This window comes from Pterocles gutturalis, unplaced genomic scaffold, assembly GCF_000699245.1.
Source record: "Pterocles gutturalis isolate BGI_N339 unplaced genomic scaffold, ASM69924v1 scaffold11446, whole genome shotgun sequence".
Lineage (NCBI taxonomy): Eukaryota > Metazoa > Chordata > Aves > Pterocliformes > Pteroclidae > Pterocles > Pterocles gutturalis.
Genome location: NW_010100483.1, coordinates 1 through 19,568, shown reverse-complemented (window position 1 = coordinate 19,568; position 19,568 = coordinate 1).

The following is a 19,568-nucleotide window of genomic DNA, read 5'->3' as shown; positions in this document are numbered from 1 at the left end:
GTAACAATTAGTAAAAACATTTCAATAAGATAAATACAGAGATTTAATTACTGCTCCTTGACAAAGACCAAACACAAACTAATTAACCCTCATTAGAATGACTGACCCTCCAAATCTTTCTTCTAGGGAGATCAGCAATTACTGAAAGAAAGAGATAAGAGTATGGGCTTGAGCAATAACTGTCTACAGAGTTAATCTAGTTAGTTAATCTAGTTAAGCTTTCAGGAATTAATCTCTGTCTCTGCTAGAATTTGAAAATGCTCCATACTTTGGCAATTCTTTAGGGGGCTGAAGGTGGAGCGGCTTCTCAAAGTAAACAAACGTCATTGATATAATAGTTTGTTTGGTTTTGTGTTGCTGTACCAAATATGAGGATTGGGCCAGGAAACGTGATGCCTTGTACTAAGTGCAGTCAGAAAAGACTGCACAATATACAGACAGGGGGAAAAAAAGACTTTGAAATGGGAGGGAAAAGGAAGTTTCCATGGGCAGTTCTGAACCCTTTCAGAAGTTCTGGTTCATTTCCTCATAGGGGTTCAGTGGCTGAAAAGCTAAACAGGTGTCAATGGCTGAGATTTATCCCATGAAGATGGTAAAAGCTCGCTGGAAATTACAGAAAAGCTCTGTAGAGGACAATAGTCTTGTGAGAGTGATTATTCTTCTGCATAGATGTTGCATTTGAACATAAGCCTGCTACCTGTATGAGTTTGATTTAAAATCTCCTTCCCTACCACAGAAACAAATCTATTATCTTGATTTGTGTAGGCTTGAATCTGTAAGAGTTTTTATCTCTCCCAAAGCTTAGCAGAATGATCTCTGAACTCAAGGGAACTCAATATGTGATTGCTGTTGTCCAGGACATGGTGGACCCCATGGGTGGTGCTCATGGCAACAGTGGGGCATTTTAGAAATGTGAACATGCAGCTGTGCATGCAAAGAGCTGCTTCTTGTCAACAGCACTGAAATACAGTTCAACCAATACAGTCCTTGTAGAAATCACTGGCTGGTAGAAAAGCTGTCCTCCAAAAAGTTTTCCCATAATCTCTAGTGAGCCTTGTTCTTTCATAATAAAATAAATCTTAGCTGAATGGCACACTTGCCATCTCTCCTACTGAATTATTTATTCACTTCCAGCACTTACTTGCTCATTTGAAATCCTGTGCTGTCATGTATTCATCAAGGAAGCTGCCTTTGTTTAGTTTAAGCAACTGCTCAGACTGTCCATATCCAAACAGTTTACTCTTCCTTGGAAAGAGGATGTTTTGGGAAGAGGTGGTCTTCCTCCTTCCTGCCTCCTTTGGCCTCTTAGATTTTTGAACCAATGGGTAAAGTAATAGGAAAATATAGTGCAGAAAAGTGATAGATTTGTGCTCAGAATAGAAATAACTGTGCAAGTGTTGGATCCTGCAAAAGGCTGAGGCACTGCTAAATCCGTGTGTGTCAGTATTCTCATAAAGTGGTCATGATGGTTGCATAGAAATGCCAAGGAAGGAATATCTATGAAAGATCGAGCCTGACGCATGAAAACTCACCCTGATGTCACACTTGAACTCGTGGCTTGGGATTTGGCTGACACTGGTGGTAAATGAGTAACAGGAAAGCCTTTCAGGATAGAACTGGTGCTGCTGTTGTGAATCCTACTGTTCAGTGCTGTATTACTGTGAGATTGTCCCGACAATTTTTGGACTAAAGCCTGAACCTGCTTTCTAGTTCTCTGCTTGTTTATGACTTGAAGTAGGTCCATTTACTGCCATTATGGCTGAGTTTTTTCTTAATTAATTTAAGCACTATCTTAGCATCTCAGGTGCCTGTTCCAGAATCTATTTATAAAGACTAATGTGATGAATTTTCCCTGCACGTCAACCACATCCAGTCTGTTTCCTTCCCCTAAATCGGCATGTAGGAAGGAGGGACAAATTTTCCATAGTATATAGGTATGCCCCAGGGGACAGCGAGTTTCCCAAAACAGGGAGATGTTCAGGCTCTCACAGGAGTGAAACTGCAGTGTGAGACCTTCGGGACGATGTCCTGATGATCCAATGAACAGCGTGGCATACTTTATACTCCCGTGTTTTGCAGCAGGATGGGTCTGGCACTGAGCTGTCGCTGAGTTCTGTAGTGCCACCAAAGAGTAGAGTAAAAAAAGAGTTTGACTGGCATAGTTTGAAGGGAAGAGGAAATAGCAACAGGCTCCACATTCTTGTTGCTTCTGTGCCGTCATTTGAGCGTGACTGATCATTGCAGGCATTTAAAAATCATGTGGGCTCAGGACACTGATCTGGGGAGGCTGATCTGCAGACTGACAACCCACATTGATGCAGAGGCTGCAGGTAGCCCTGGGTTGCTGTGGTATTGGAGGGTGCCAGTGAAGCTTGTAGGTGAAGGTAATATCGTGTGAGCAGGCAAAGAGTAAATTCTGCTGCATGAGTGGAAGTTAAAAGGAGGACATTAATAATCAATGCTGGTGAATGGAAACTGTTGAAAGAAGAGATATTTCAGACTTCCTACAGCTTTTTTTTTTTTTTTTTTTTTTAAGGTTTCCTGCCTTGTTAGGAAAGGTGATGCTATCAGTTAAACTTCACTGGCACTCAGAAGGTACTGCTTGGTGTGCTGGGCTTGCAACCAAAGATTTACTGGTAAATATACTGGTTTAATTCCCATTTGAATAATCTTATTCTGGAAAGATAGTAGGGTAATATATTTTTCTTTTCGTTGAGCTAAAAATTATTCCCTGGTAGAAATGGAAATGAGGAAAAATTATACGGGCACAAAAGTATCTTAAAATAGCTTCTGCCTGGAGTTAGCAACATTTTTGGTGTGCCAGATAACAATTTTCTTGCCAAATTGGTGAAGCTTGTCCATAACCAACACTGAAAGCTGGAAGATTGCCTCTCAGAGGCAAAATGCTGCTCAGCAGCTGATGAGCAGTGCGTTGCCCCTAAAAGAAGGCAGGGTTCCTGGCTTACCTAGTGTTCAGAGGGTGGCCAAAACTGGAGGCTGCTGCCTCTCCCCAGATGCCACAGCTTCCACGGGTGTAGTGTGTCCCTCCAGGCTTCTTGCAGACTATGTTGGGCAGACATGCTGGAGGCAGCAAAGTCCAGAGATTGCTTTGACTGATCTCTGTTGTGAAGCTATAGCAAGAACAAGTTGCAGCATAGGGGAACTTGTCAAAAATGCAGATCTCGGAGGTCATACATGTCGTTGCCTGTATGGCTGCAAAATCAAATAGACCTGGAGAGTTAAAGAAGCTACTCGAAGAACTGTCGCTCAGCCTGGGAATAATTTTAATGTTAAACCTTAAAATTAATTTTTTGGGAGAAACGTAAGCTTTTCAGTTAGTGTAAATAATGATACAGAAATCCTAGCAGGTAATTCTAAAGTCCAGGCATGTGCGAAATGAGATGAATCATTGTGTCTGGCTGCTTAAAAATTATTGTATTAATACTCAGCATGTATTGACATAATCTCCAGGAAGTTTTCTGGCAGTATTTTATCTCTAGCATTTTTGGATCAATAATGCAAAATTAGAAATGGTAAAGCTTTTCCTCTAATGGTTACTGATGACTGGCTCAAAAAAGATTCCAGTCAACTGATTTTATTCAGAACCCATTGTCTCTAATTGTAAGATGCTGATTAGTTATAATAATATGCTGCTGACAATTGATGAGTCACGCCAATAGTTAGATCAAGAGGTTTGAACAACAAATCTAAATATAGCAGATACAGAGAAATTGGAGAATCTGAAGTCTATTACCAAGGGCATTGCTAGCACAGCTGTTGGAATACATGGGGGAATATAATAAAAATTGTTTGCAGTATGAAAATGTCAGTGAAACCCTATTGCTGCCTCTTGCAGTGATTGATCTGATAAATAACTCTGAAACTTCTTATTCAAGTATGCTTTTAGTGTGCATTGCACACTAGTGCCAGGCTGCTTATTGCATGTGAAGTTTTATTTTTGCTGTGGAAGGTGAGATTGGATTTTTAAAAATCTGTTGTCATCTTCCCCTTTTCTATTTCATTTTTTCCATTAGTCAAAGGGGGCATGAAGGCTCCTTCCTGAGACTTTTCAACCTCAGATCACTTATCATGGTATCAGGTGTAGAGCTGTGAGCAGTTTGCAGGAGGACTTTGGCATGGTTTAGCTGTTGAAAAGGGGCATTGGATCTGGACAGCAGGTCTCTAGAGTGGCAGAGGGACAAGGCCCAGCTATACGGATGTCTTAGCTATTGTAGGTCACAGCTAGGTGAGGGAGGCTGCTGATGGATCAGTCACACACCAACTGATAGCCTCTACCTGTAGAGGAGGAAAGAATTGCCAGCTGCAAAAATTCAAGCAAGAAACCTGGAAGAAACAAAATCCAAATATAAGTTGATTAAGAGAGGAGGAGGAGCTGAGCTGATGGGTCATCTGGTAAACATGAGGGGAAGAAGAGGGCCTGGGAGGACTGTAACTGGGGTTAGTGATGTACTTGTGAGTGCAAGAGGCTGGAACATGGAAATGCACAGCTTCCTCTAGTAAAAACACTATTTGCCAACCTGACCAAACATGAGGGGAATCAATATGTGTACAAGTGCTGTATCTGTTCACTTTGCTTTATCTCCTGATATTTTAAGTGAGGGGGTTGTGTGGATGCAGATGATGCCTTTGGTGCCAGTTCTCTTCTGTTTTACAGGAAAGCTAAGGGCTTCATATGGAAGCCTTTTTCTTGAAACTCAGAGGGAATAAATGGCCATTAAAGTTAACTGCACAGTTCCTTTGGATGTTGTTATTGTCTGTCAACCCTCAGCATCATTGCAATAGACATAACGTTTTAGGTGGTATATGAATAGGGAAGAGAAATCTCATTTTCAGGAGTTCTTATTTCTTTTCAAGAAAAGATCTTCTGATTTGTTTGGTGATTTACTAGCCTTCAATTGTGAGAATGTTTTTCTGGGCTTTTTGAACCCTGCTTTTTAAAATTATAATTAAAACAACACAACTGCTCAAATCGTAAGGTGTTCTTAATTGGATTCACTTAGGTTTGCACCTTCTGCATGTTATTCCATCTTGTTGTTTTGATACATTAGAAGTCCTCTTTAGATCCTTATCTACCAAAGATGCCAAATGGTTTATAGTTCTGTTCTGGAGTCATGCCTTCAGCTCTCAAGTTCCCTCCTTTATTCCTTGAGCAACCTACTCTGCTGATAGTTGTGTAAGTGTTATAATGGGAGGGGGGGAAAGAACCAAGGATACTCTGAGTGCCCTGCAGCTGTAGTGAATTTCACAGGGCACATAATCATGTAAATACTTCTATTTCAAGTTCTTGAAGGGGATGCCTGTGCCTAACAGCTTTGTAAAGGACAATAAATTAATGCAAAAGGTTAGTTTCCACATAAATTTGGAGATTTAAAAAGTACATGAGAAGTGCAGGAGAGAAAATATTAAAAACTGTGCAAAGTATTATAACGTTCCTTTTAACAGTTTACATCTGAAATTGTCTTGGCAAGTAAAAACGTTGCTAAACAGTAGCTTCTCACTGTGCTTATATGGCTGCAAGAGAAATATGTGGCTGTGGAAAACCTTCACTGTGAGCATGTGTTAGCTCAGGCTACCTAGCATGGGCCCAGGGTTTGTGCTGCCTGTCTCAGAGAGGGCTCAAAGAAGCCTCTCTGCTTTAAGAAAATACATCAAAATAAGTTTTTGACAGGATAATGATTGTTTTAGCTCTAGAAGAAAGGGTTTCATCCCTGTAAGCTTCATTTAGAGAATGGGGCTTGCCTGAATTTGAGCCTCCATTTTTACTGCTGGAGAGTGGTATTTCCATGCCTTTCTTCCTTCAGCTGTAGGAGCTGAAGAATTTGGGCAGAATCCCGAATGAATCAGAAGTCTGAAGTGATCCTGTCTCCGGAAAGAGGGTGTGTCTGTGCACTGACTGCTGTGCAGGAGCTTGACTCAGATACGTGCGTGTGCTGGTGGATATAATGGAGTACAGTTAGCCGGCTGGTGCTCAGAAGGTTGCCTCTCCTGAAAGGCAGAGCAGTGGCCCCAGTATAGATTATGACTGGTGTATGGAAAAAAATGTTACGTTTTACTGTAAACAGCCATTGAAGCAGGTCCCTAGGCATGAAACCAATGTGGGGTTTCCTTGCTCAGCCCACTGGTTACGTGCCAAGTGAGTTGATGGTTTATTGTAGCTGTTTTTCATGGCATGTTGTTCAAATGACTGGGTTATATGGGGAAAATGAGGAATGATGACAGCTTTTACCATATTGTTTTAGACCATGGAGAAATTACTTTGGATGTTGCATGAAGTTAAAGGTTCAAAGGACTTGGGGGTGGAAAGTGTGATAATTTTGACACCAGAGCTCCACTGAAGGGAGAGAAAACATGCTTGTTGGATAGCCACATGCCTCAGTAGGTCAAACATATTTGTTTGATGTCGATGATGTTTAGATCCGTAGATAGAAGGAAGAAAAAATAGTACCAAAATATTTTCTGTGAATGTTACATTCAGTACACATGTTGCCTTGTATAAAGAAAAAAGGAAGATCTTAAGGCAATAAGACAAATGTTAATCATAATTTTTTCTTGGATCAGTGTTAAGCAGCTGTCTTATGCATTGCTTCATTTCCACTAGAGGCCCATGAACTGGAATTACAGTACTTTTAAAGCTGAGTCTGCCTGAGCCCACTTTGGAAATGTTAGCTCATTAGTAGGAAGCCATCCTAAAATGCTCCACCTTGCTTGTCTCTGACTCAGAACAACCAGTATGCAGAGAAAGAGCAGATTTTTCTCTCAGATAAACTGAAAAAAAGACTGCTGTTTAGTTTTGTGCATATGGGTCATGCAGTGTGGACTCAGGACCTCATGTCATGTGTTGGATTGCAGCTTGGTTGTAAGCAGTCCTGGGGGGTGAGTATTGTCTGTGTGTGGGAGGATCCACACAGCTTGACTGGAAACTTAAGATCAAACTGTTTCATAATGTTTCTGTTGTTTGCTTTTTCCAGCTGGGCTGTTTACACTAAGTTTTCTTCTTTAATATTGCAACATGTGTGTTTTCCTCGTTACTTTTCTCTTCTACCTCTGTGAATCAGCAGAGACTTGTATAAAAATGAAAAGAGAATTAACTTGTCAAGTACTCAAAGGCTCTGAAGGGTTGAAGAAGGGATGGAGGCGGATATTCAAATGAGAATAATCCTGCTTTTTGTCCTTTGTCAGCAATGGATGTTGTCAGCCTGGTGTTGCATCTGAGTCTCAAGCACGGGAAATAAGCATAATAAGGCCATAGGAGCCAGTAAAGTTTTTGGCTAAAATGCAGCCCCTTGAGGGTTCCCAGGTCCAGGTTCAAGGTGGTTTCAATTGCTGTTAGAAATTTCAATACATGTTCTCGGCTTCTGGATCAAGAGGTTACATTATTGCACGTAAACCAAGTAAGCGGACAGCCTGGTATTCTCAGATCCACTGAAAACAGTAGTTTGTACGGAAGACTATGGGAATAGTACATCAGATGTATGGGAGGCTTAGCCAGTTAGGTGTGTGGAAAAGCTTTCCAAGTGCTCCCTGCCACTCTTTGGAGGAAAGTAAATTATACAAAACATCTCAAGGACAATCAATGAATGTCAGTTGTCAGTGTCGCCTTGTGACATTGGCCTGATGTGAATTTGCACATCTACTGAACCTAGATGATCGTGGCAAGCACTCACAGAAACAAGGACTCACTTTCCTGCGCTAGTGTGCGTTCATAGGCTCAAATCACGGACCGTGCTGGAAAGCTCTTTTCCAGACAAGGACCTGGCAGTCCTGGTGGACAGCAAGATGATCACGAGCCAGCAGTGCACCTTCATGGCAGCCAACAGCCTCCTGGACTGCGTTAGGATGAGTGCTGCCAGCAGGCTGAGGGAGGTGATCTTTCCCCTCTGCTCAGCACTGGCAAGGTTGCATCTAGAGCAATGTGTCCAGTGCTGGGATTCCCAGTAAGAGAGACATGGATGTACTGGAGAGAGCCCAGCAAAGGGCCACAGAGAAGACTAAGGGACCGGAGCATTTTTCATTTGAGGAAAGGCTGAGAGAGCTTTGACTTGTCAGTCAGGAGAAGAGAAAGCTTGGGAGAATCTCATCAATGTGTACAAATATCTGATGGGGAGAGTAAAGAAGACAAAGCCAAACTCTTCTCAGTAGTGCCTATTGTCAGGAAAAGAGACAATGGGCACAGACTGAAACACAGCAAATTCCATCCAATTCCATAGGAAAGCAGTTTTTTAATGTGTGGGTGACTGAGCACTGGCACAGGTGGCCCGGAGAGGTTATGGGGGCACCATTCTTGGAGATATTCAAAACCTGACTGGACACAGTCCTTTGCAGCCTGCTGTAGCTGACCCTGCTTAAGCAAGGATTGGACTAGGTGATCTCTACAGTGTCCTCCGCACCTCGAGAATTCAGTGAAAACAGAGTTTGGTTGTGTCTGACATGGAAGCTTGAATGAGGACAACTTAATTCAAGTAGAATTGGGATTAAGGTGAATAGGTTTAGCTCAAAACAGAGCAACTGTTCTGGTTTTATGAATATACGTAGCAGTAGAGGATCTCCTTACAATCTTCAGTCTTCTAGAAGCTGCACTCTGTGTGGTGCTTGGCATAATGAGGATGCAGCACTGCAGACCCTGCTGAGCAAAGAAGGGATGTTCTTCAATGTCTTTCTTCTTTTCTTGAAGGTCTTAAAATTACTTGCTTTCACAAATTGGACTTTTCTGGATTGCACCAAATATTCCACTGTGTAGGCTCTTCAATATGTATCAAGGGGCTGTTTTGCCTGAAAATGTGGCTTTTTTTCTCTGCCAGAAGGTGGTAACATCTGCTTCTCTAAACTACATTATACTTGGGAAAAAAAGCCTGTTTCATTTGGTTTATGCTGTCAGGACTTGACTGACTTTTTCACAGCCTAGTAAATTAAGTTCCATTATATCTAGTCTCTGTGAAAGCCAGTTAGTCTAGGCAAAAGAGAGAAAAATCTGCAAGTACTTTCCAGACTTCAGATGTTGTCCATGAAACATTGTATTCAGGAGAGAAAAGTGAACCAGGAGTTTCCCCTCCCACTCATACTTGGACATGGACACTGAGGGGATGCTTGAAATGCGCTGTAAGTTTGTTTTGTGCTCTGCTAAAGCTGCAGTTCAGGTTTTTGTGGTGTATTTCAGCAGAACCGATGACAATTTTGACTGAAATTTGGCTGCAAGCTTGTGTAAAGTGAGGCTGCAACAAGGTGATAAAACTCATGTACATTAAACCTTGCTATAATGAGCACAAATGATAAATGCACCAATAAACTTTCAAGATCTTGGATCTGGCCATTAGCAGGAAAAAAAATGAGTAATTGACTGACTAACAAGTGTAACAGGTGCGCAGCCAGGAATAGCGTACATCTGACTGACTTGTTCTTGGTGTTTCTAGAACACATACTTTTGAGAAGCTGCGCAACTTCCCCATTTCTAGATGCTAAACTCACAATCTCCATCCCTTTCAATCTGACCTGAGTTTGTAGAAACAAAAACAAACCAAATGATTCTCTGGAGCAAAGGTTGCTAGTTAAAGAACCTAGTGCATTCGCATGTGTTTACAGCTGGATCTGGAGTGGTTGGGGTTTTTTTCCTAAATCATCTTTTAATTGCCTCCCAAGCATTACTTCACCTATGAAGGGATGTAGTTGGCCTTATGGGACTGTAACCAACACACAGAACTGCATGCTATTTTTCAATAGCTGTGACTGTGCACAAAGCTTGAGGACACTGAGACTTGAGTTTTGATGCTTTGGGAGAGTAGGATCTCTTGGTCCTTATAGCCCTGTAATCTGCTTACTTTGTAAGGCCCTGGGACTGATTCTTATTGGGCTTTGCCTGATTTTGTCTTAGCCAGCCTAGAGCTTTAGTTTTGTTTGTTTGACTGCAACAATTTTTTTTAAAATTATAAGGAGGCTGTTACCTAGTTTGTTTTACTCTTGCTTTATTTTGTATAAGCATGTGGCAACTGTAACAAGTAGTTATTAGAATAAAACATTTATGAACATAGCATAACATGGGGTAGTGCAGGTGTGGTATGACAGTAGAGGCCACCAAAGAAGTCACAGGATGTGGTGTAGAGGAGCAGAGGCACGGGGTGATAATGGAAGGGGCAAAGGATAATACTGGAGGTCTTAGGGCTGTCAGTAACTCAACCATGCTCAGTTAAAGAATTGCAGAGCTGGACAAAACCAGTTTTAGTGGTAAAAAAAAGAGGAAAGAAAAAGGTATCTGACATGGAAAGAGAGAGTTTCTTACCTATAGCAAATCTGGATGTAATATCAAGTTACACATTGGTTAAGAAAGATTTAAGGGTAAAATTGTTCTAGAAAACGTATAAAAATACTCAAATGTGGGCTCTGGAGGTAGAAGGAAGAAACCACTAACAGCATACTCCTCAGAAAAGGAGAGTAGGAAATTCCATCATGAACACGATGCTCCTTCTAGCAAAAGAATGGGGATGCTAACAACTTGCTGCAACCCCGGTTCCTCATCCTTCCCTCCCAGCTGATTCTTGAGGCTGACTTACTGTCTGTCACACTTAAGAGCCAGAGGCATAGAGTGAGGGAGAGCATAACACCAGAGAATGCTTTTGTATAGCAATCTTTGACTGTATTACTGAGCAGTTCATTGTATTGTTTAGATGATTGGGACTCTGAAGGTTGGTATCACTGTAGCTGTACTGTAATAACAGTTTATTGTATTTTAGTTATGCTGTTAAGATTTTAATTAGTCTAACAATAAATTCTTGGTTTCCCCAATGAAGCATTTCTGCTTTTGCCCATACTAAGGCTTTGAGCGTAATAACTTGTCACATAGGTACTACAAAGATTGAAGAATGACAAGCGTGTTCGCAGAGAACAAAGGACTGTGCTGATGCACTGAAAGAAATCATGGAGAGAAGCCGACAAAGCCAGAATGATCTTCATCCCGATGACTAATGATAGAATACTCGCACTGTATTACTTATGTTATTTTAGCAATCTCCTGAGAAACTCAGTGGGAGGTGTTCCTGGTGATGTATGAAAGAAGCCAAAAAAAAAACCAGCTGTCTGAAAGAATTTTCCTGCATTAGGTAAAGCAGGGATATGATGAGGGGAAAAAAAATGTTCAGTTGAGATAGCTTGTGTTATTCATGCCAATTTCTGCTCTTAGTTTAGTTCACAGTAGATTTGCTTCATACCATTTGCAGGGAGGGGAAGCACTAAAGATCTTATTATTTAATGTTTCCAGTATATTATTGCTAAGTTCTTTTTCCAGCTGTGTAATTTCAGCAATGCGATGGAACTGGGAAATTGCCATGAAGTTGGCATCAACTAGAGCCAGCCACAGATTTAATCAAAGCCAGCTGACAGATTAGATACAACACCGTAATAAAACAATAAGGAGATGTGAAGGAGACTCAATCCAGAACAGTCCCTGTTGCTTCTGACCTCCTAGAGAAGTACTCCAACTCCAGACCATGCATCTTTCTCATGAAAGCGCTATCATAAACAGCTTCCAGTAGCTGTGATATTTTAGGATGATTTAGGTCATACACATTTGTCTTTACCTGGTGCTGGCACCTGAAATTACTGAGTAAACAATTTTGTCAAACAATTTATGGCTGTGTATTGTGGTGATTCCTAAGCAGCAATCATAACCTGTTGTGTTACTTGGATGTAATAAAATGCCTTAGGCTTCTCAGAGAAGCTAGTTTTATGCTTTAAAGCTTTACTGGCTTTCACTGAGACACTTAACAGAAACTGAAGATTGTTACTTAATGTCATAAGGGGTGAAAGGTTGTTTGTTTGCCTTGCAAATACTTGGAAAGTAATTCTTCCTGATGTTGTCAATATCTGATCTTGAATTTGGGGAGTGTTTTATCCATCGGGTATAAATGTAAAACAAACCCAAACAAACAGAAACCCAAACAGGGCCAAAGTAAACAACTGAAGAGTAATGAAAATTCATTTGCTGGTAAGTGAAAAAGGTAAATTTGGGACTGTAACATGCATAAACACTTGGACACTTTCTTGCTTCTTGTAGTTAAATTAAGTATATTTCATATCATCTCTCTAAAAATCTTAACAATTTTTAAAAAATGTTAAACTAAAATTAAGATATTTTTTTTTTCTTCCTAGTGGTAATATGAGTAAGAAAGCTTTTTTGTGTTTGTAATAATTTCAGTTTCTTTTGAAATCAATTTTAGGGAAAAAAATATTAAATTATTTTATTTGCTCAAATCTGCATTTTCTGTGTTCACGTCTAGGAAAATATCATCCCTGTTACCAGTGACAGGAACCACACAGCACTGCAGTAGTGTCCACAGCTTCAAGCTTTTAGTAAAGGTTAGCAACACTAGAGGCATAACAGCAAGCTGTGATCTAGCTGCCGAGCGAGAAGAGAAATGAGGTTGGAAACAGTCTCTTCCATAGCGTGCCAGTGTGGAGGGAACAAGTCTGGATCATGATCTTTGTGAGCATTACCTCAGACCTTACCTTGGTTGCTGGCCTGGGAGGCTCATGCTTGGGATGTCGGTGGTCACTTCTTGGGCAGTGCATGGGGCAGGGTATAAAGTGCCTGGCTGCTGCCCTCAGACAAGCAACATGTGCAGCTGGAAGTGACCCAGAAGGCATCTCCCGGCTGTCCTGCAGTGAACAGCAGCTGGTTTTCAGGATGGGTGGCAGGCTGAGGTGGGAGGTGCTGCAGGTGGTGTCCCTGGGCCGTTCCCATGCTGCTGTCTTGAGCTAGGAGCCCTTAGCACAGGAGGACGAGGTGTGGGAGGAGGGACTGGTGCAGCAGCTCCAAGTGCTGAACTGGGCCTATCTCTCTGGGGAGCTGGAAGGAGCAGGGCTGAGAGCCCCTCCTGGCTGCAGTGGCAGCACCCAGGCTTGGAGCAGGGCAGGGAAACCCCAGGAGCATCGCTTCCCCTGGGATGGAGGATGCCAGTGTAGCCCCAGGAGGGGTGGGGGCATCCCAGCGTGCTTCTGAATGCTGAGCCTGAAAAAGGGAGCAGCTCTGGATCAAAGATAATATTTGCATTGCTGGAGCATATGGGAGTAACAGTGATTAGTACAAAAACCTGGCGAAGAACCTTGTGCTGCGATAGGGCTCTGCATCATGACACACCCAGTGCACTGTGTGCCAGAGTGGTTGAGCTCCACAGGCACAACAGAGACAACACCTCAGGCTCTGCTCTTGGAAAGAGAGGGCTGCTAGGGAATAAAATTTTGCTCTTTGCCTACAAAGCAGTCCCTTACCTGAGACACAAAGGAATTGATCTGATCTAGCAGCAGGAGCTGGTACTGCCTTGTGCTGCACAGCAAAAAGCTTTGTTCGGTGTGTGTGGAACAGGGTCAGACAGACCTGCTTCACCAACTGGAAACAAAAAGAAAATACTGATTTCCTTTCACCTTATACCGAGCTCCAGGACATGGGGGGTTGTATTGTTTGTTTGTTTGTTTATTTCCTCTAAAGCAGAGATGGACTCTCAGGTTGAAGCTATGAGGTAAGCACATGCTGCTCCTTTCCTATGAAATGAGGTGCTGACCTCAAAGTCTGGAGTGAGGTGATCTACAGAGTGGCCTCCTCATGAATTTTCTTTAATCTAGACAAGAACTTTTGCCTTACAGTGATGCATCTCTTTCACTTTCCAAAGTTGACAGCCACGTTGATCGAGTGTGTTATTTGGTGCTACAGGAATGCAGTTTAAGAAAAAAGGGAGCTTATAAATGATTATTAATCCCTTGGTATCCACAGGTGCAGGTAGGTGGTAATTTGGTCTCCTCCACTGCATGAATTATTTATAGATTTGTTAGAATTTATAAGCAGACATTGAACAATTCTTCTGTACCCAGATAAGATGAATGATTGAATCAAATATAAAAACCAAGAAACAAAAAAACCATGCCTCTTCTCCAAAGTAAAAAGGCAGTACATGTTCTCATAATGATTTGGGAGTTTGAATCTTAAAGCTTTGGGTCATGATAATCTGTCTGGTGAATTTGAGTAAGGGGAAGGAGTTTAACGTGAAGGAGAAACACGAAAAATATAAAGGAAAATTTAACAGGAATATATAAACTCAGTTCTAATTGGAGACTGGTCTGACACAGGTATATATATTCCTCCTGCAGACAGTTTCTTGGAGACAGTTTATTTTAGAGGAAGGTGGTTAGTCATAAAGTATAGCATTAAGCCTTCAGCCTTGGCAGTATCATCAATTTATTCAGAAATGATGACTGATTATGTTCTAATGATGTTTTTGAAGACATGAAATGAAGTGCATTCCACTATGTGGATAACCCTTGGCTTTAAATTCCAGCAGATGACAGTTACTGGGCACCTCGGTGAGGGGACAGAGGGAAACTGGTACACTGTGCCAGTGTAATCACTGTGAAGCTGTGTCATCTGAGTTCAGTAGCAGACTCTGCAAGAAGCCAGAGGAAGCTGTAACCAAGGGATGAGTGGGAATAGATTAACAGAAATGCCTTCATTGTTCTTTATAGAAATAGCTTTGGTATTTTTAAACCTCCTGGTCTTTTGTGGAGAAGCTGGATCATGTGAGTTATCTGTTTTGCTCTTTGTCCATTTTTTGTGATTCATTCCTTCTGGTCTGTGATACATGGGTAGTTTGGTATCTGCAGTTGAATTCCTGTGCCTCCTGCTAATATTGTTGTGTTCTTGTAAGAGAATCGGCTTTGCTTAGCAGCTGTGTAGCTGCTCCTATTTCCCACCTTGTTTTCCAAAGTTGCCAAATATGCGATAGTCATGATTCTTGGAGACCTCTGGGGATGCGTTAAATCAGAGATATGCTTGAAGAGATGGATTTACTTTAAAAATAGTTGTTGAACACAGTGTTAAAAAATCAGGTGTACATTTTATAACTCCATCCCAATACTGTGATAACCAGTGGGAGCAAAATTTGGGAAGTACTCACTGTTGGAAGTCATCTCTCTCCAGCACAAAGAGATATAATTAATTAATCAGCTTGTTTAAATACTGAGAGTCCTTTTAAAGTGTGAGGGTAAGAGCTTTTTAATCTACCTCTTTATAGTGTGGGATCCGATTTCAGGTTATGCATATCTGTTGTATCTTCACTTGCACTAATTGCAACAAAAATGCAATACTCAATAGTGTAACCAGAAGTATTATCTATAAAGATAATGTTAGCTCATCTCTCCACTTGTTCTGCAACAAGAGTACTATATCCAGATTTGAACATTTGAACAATGGGAGGGAGCCTTGAGGAAGAAAATGAGAGGACAAGGAAAACTTGTGGTCACCCACAAGCACGTCGAAGAATAGACTGACAGGGAATGTAATAGTAGTTTTCAAATACACAAAAGGATATTGCCATATAAAGGAATATGTATTTGTTTTCTTCATGTCCTTGGTGGGTAAGTGGGAGTGTATACTGCAACACAGGAGATTCAGAATGGACTTGAGTAAACCTCGCTAGTGATAAAGACAGCAAAGCCTCAGCAAAAGTGGCATGCAGTGGCACAGCTGTGGAGTCTACATTAATGAAAGTCAAAAACCAAGCCAGTGAGGCATCTGTCTGAAAACCCTGCAATTAATAAGTGTTGTTAACTCTGCCTTGCTGCCTTCAGTCCCTTCTTAAAATTTGATATGATATTTCTGGGTTATATATAATGTATTTTTCTCTTAGAACATTGTTAGTAGATTGTGTGTGTTCAATTACAGTCATTTGTCAGTAAATTACCCTTCCATGTTCTGTTAGTATTATGCAGCTCTAAAATGTGAAGGCCATAATGCATACTGGGAGCTTTAGCAGGCTATAAAAGCCTGTAGGAAGTCCTCATGCTAACAGGCCTACAGCCTGAATAATAACCAGGTGAAAAGCATGAGACAGAGTATAATAATTTTTGCAGAAGGCCATGTTTTTCTAAAGAAGATGTGACCTGAAAGATGTCTTTTAAGTCCAGGTATCAATTTGCTGTTTATGAGTGGACAGAACTTCTAGTAAGGCTGGACATGGCAGATTATACAAGATTTCTTTCTGGTTAGTGATGGATTATAGCTTAAATATCTTAGCAAATTTGAGCTCAGAAATTATCTGTTGAGAGAGATGAAAGAAAGGAGGTTTTGCTTGTAGCATGTGAGAAAGAGAACAATGCAACTCAGCCATATGGGCTTTGTGCTTACACGTGGTTTGGCTCTGTGGGGTACCTCATTCTCCAGCCTGTCAAAGCTCAGCATACAGCAAAAAGTTCTGATTTAACGGATATGATTTTTATGAGCAATCAATTTGTCTGGAGCCCAAGCTCTTAAAGCTGGCCGACAGGAAAATTCTCTATTGTGCTGTTTGTCTGCCAGTCAGCTCTTTAGATTTTTAAGTATTTCTGATATCTCTGAAGGATTTGGGTTTCCTTTATAATACCTTAATTATAAAAGCTATGCTTTTAGGACTGCTCTTAATTAAATATACTTGTTTAGTTTCTTCTTGGCATGTGGACTTCCAAACTCCAGTCAACACTGGCTAGCCAGAGGAGTTCACTGCAGACTGAAAATCATTTAGATAGTTTATTTTACTATGTGTTTAACTCTTTGTATACCACTGAATGTATCAGCTGATTGATTTGAATCTATTAAATGTAGATATTAAATATAGTTGGACTTGGTGATCCTTATGGATCCCTTCCAACTCAAGATATTCTAACACTCTATCATCTATATAGAAAAGTCAATAACAAGGATGACACTTAAAAGATGGGCTCTCAGGTCGTCCTGTTAAATCCTCTTTCACTCTTTGAGATTCCAGCTCAGAAATGTGGGGGTGAAAATTAAGACAACCTTTAACAGGGCGTGCCTAATTTGGAAGCACGCAGTGCTGCCGAAACAGCATTTCTAGGAGCGTAAAGAAATGCAGCCTGTACTTGAGACAAACACTGCAGATAGAATCAAATGGTCATGGTGTCTTCCCTTGGCACAGCTTCCTCTCTGCTGGCACAAACATCTGATGAACAAATGTCTCTAATCCCAGTGGGGCAATTTCCATCCCATCTGGTGCTGCTCCACAGCCTTAACTGTGAAACAGGGAGTAAAGATTGCTGAGTAGGAATGACTTTGCCCATGGAGCTTTCTAGTTACTCAGTTTACTTCTCTTGCTGCACCTTCAGGAAAGACTAGCCTCTGAAACACATTTTTACAAAGTCCTCTATGGAGTAAGAGAAAATGTGGCTTTGAACAGATGTTTTGTTGTAGACAGGGTCATATCTGCTTATTGTTTTAATCCCACTTCCTGGCCAGTTCAGAGGGTGTATGCAGTTCTGATTAACATGCTGTTTTAAGTCCATCTTAGCAGGGGAAATATAATAATAGTTTTGTCTGCTCAACAATACATTGCTGATGAAAGAAATATTTGTCTTTCATGGTTGGACATGCATGCTGAAGCCTGGGCTGAAAGCCTTTTGTTCTTGTTTTAAACTTGACAAAGGGAACAGAAGATGGGAAAAATAAAGTAGGTTTGATTGCAGTAGAGTTGTGTGTTTTTATTGCTTTGATTTTTCCCACAAATTGACCAAAATGGATATGAAAACTGACTCTTGTTTTCTAATGTGGTCAGTAAAACTGCAAGAAGTTTTTTAAAGTTTCAGATTTTGGGTAATGAATGCACACAGAAGCCTTGGAATCAGTCATTCTTGTGTGATATTTCCCCTCCCCACTACACAATAAAAAATACTAATTAAAAAAAATAATCTAGAATTCAGTGCTGCTTTGGAGGCTTTTCCTTTAGCTCTCAATAGAGTACTAATTGCAGTGATTTGACAGCTCTTAGGCATTCGTCACTCGTACTTGCTCTTACTTTAGATGTTTAATTTGGTTTGAAAATAATTCTTCTTGAATTTGCTATTGTAATAATTGCTGTTAATAACCTGAGAAAGTAGTTGTCCTTTGGCATTACGTCAGAGTAAAAATGATAGTAAGTTAACTCTTGTCTGAAGACTTAGAAATCTAGAGAACATCGGGGGTTGGGGGCAGATGGAGGGGGGGTGAGGAAGAGGAATACCAGAAATAAGACAACATGACAGGCATCTTAGGTTGTTTGTTGTTGGGATTTATGCAATAGGCTTATGCAATTTAGCTGTACTTCTTTAGAGAAGAAGAAGATAAGGTGTCAGATGCAAAAGAAATAATAGGGAGGATGAGGAAAATGAAGGCAGAAGAGTGTGAAATGACAGGTGGCTGGGAATATTTTGGAAGCTGAACAAAGCCCTGTGCTGAGAGTGATATCAATTGTGGCTGATGTGACAGCCCACCAAAAAGTATTTTTCCATAGGTAGGCTGCCCATTTCAGCTAGATGGGTAAGTTATCTCCATTAAGGTGTGACACTCCAGACAGTGAAATGGGTTTCCTGAAGCAGTAAGTCTAATAGTAGCTGTCTCCCTCTTCACTGATGGTTGGCTCCTGATGCAGTGACCTGGTGGAAGGCATAGAGCAGCAGTGACCTTGGTGTGAGGGTGCAGCAGGAGCAGAGCTGCTCCAGTGTTAGGGAGGGCCTGAGCTGGGGACAGTGATGGGATCCTTCAGTGGCCCCAAGGTGATGCCCAGGGATCCTGGTCAGGGCGGCAGGGCCCAGAGCCAGGCACCAGCATCCACATAGCACTGCTCAGGGCAGGCCTCGGGGCCTGGCCAAGCCAAAATTTTGTCTCTGGGCCTGAAAAAACAGGGTGGATAGGAAGGAAGAGGAACTTGGGTGGAGAGGAAAGGCAGGTCACAGAAACTAATGCTTGTTACTGCCCCTGGAACCTGACAGGATCGACCCTACCTTATATTAGGAAGAGTTAAAAGGGAGTGAGACTTTTAGCTGTAAATGTGACCCACAGCTACCTAGGATGTCATCTTCCCTTTTTCTGTGGCTAGCTCTTTCTCTGCTTTTCCTCTGATACTGCCTTGACTGCAAATGATTTCAAGAAGCCAACTCCAGGACATGATTATGAATAACAAAGGACAGGGAAAGCATGTGTGCCAAAGACAGATGCTACTCTGTGCCAGACAACTTCTGCTGCAGCACAGCTGCCTACACTGCAGCTGGACATGAACATGACTGAGGAATAGAGACTGGAGCTTTCAGTCAGTGAGTCACAGGTCCATTGAGTTCTCAGGAGTCCCCTGAGTTTCTCTGCCAATCTTCAGCCTTCTCAGGCATGGATTGACTGTCATGGCCTTTGAGTCAGCAGATACTGTTTCTGGCTTTGGGACACTTGTGTGTTGTGGTTTTGTTTTAAACAAGGATCAAGGTTGTTTTCCCTTCCTCCATTTTTTGCTTATCTTGTGTGATGGTTAATGAAGCAGACTGAATATAGAGAGGAAGGGCATAAGCCTCTGTTACATACACCTGTTTCTCTGGTTCTTACAAGAAAATCAGTGTGCGTGCTGTGTGTGAGGTGAGTAGAGCCAGATGGGCACTGGCAGTTAAGCCTTACCCACAGCTAAGCCTTCCCTACCGCTAAGCCTTCCCCTGCCCGCCCCGGCAGCGCTGCATGCTGGGCGCCGTGTGGGGCTGGACAGCACCGCGGACAGCGCCCTCAG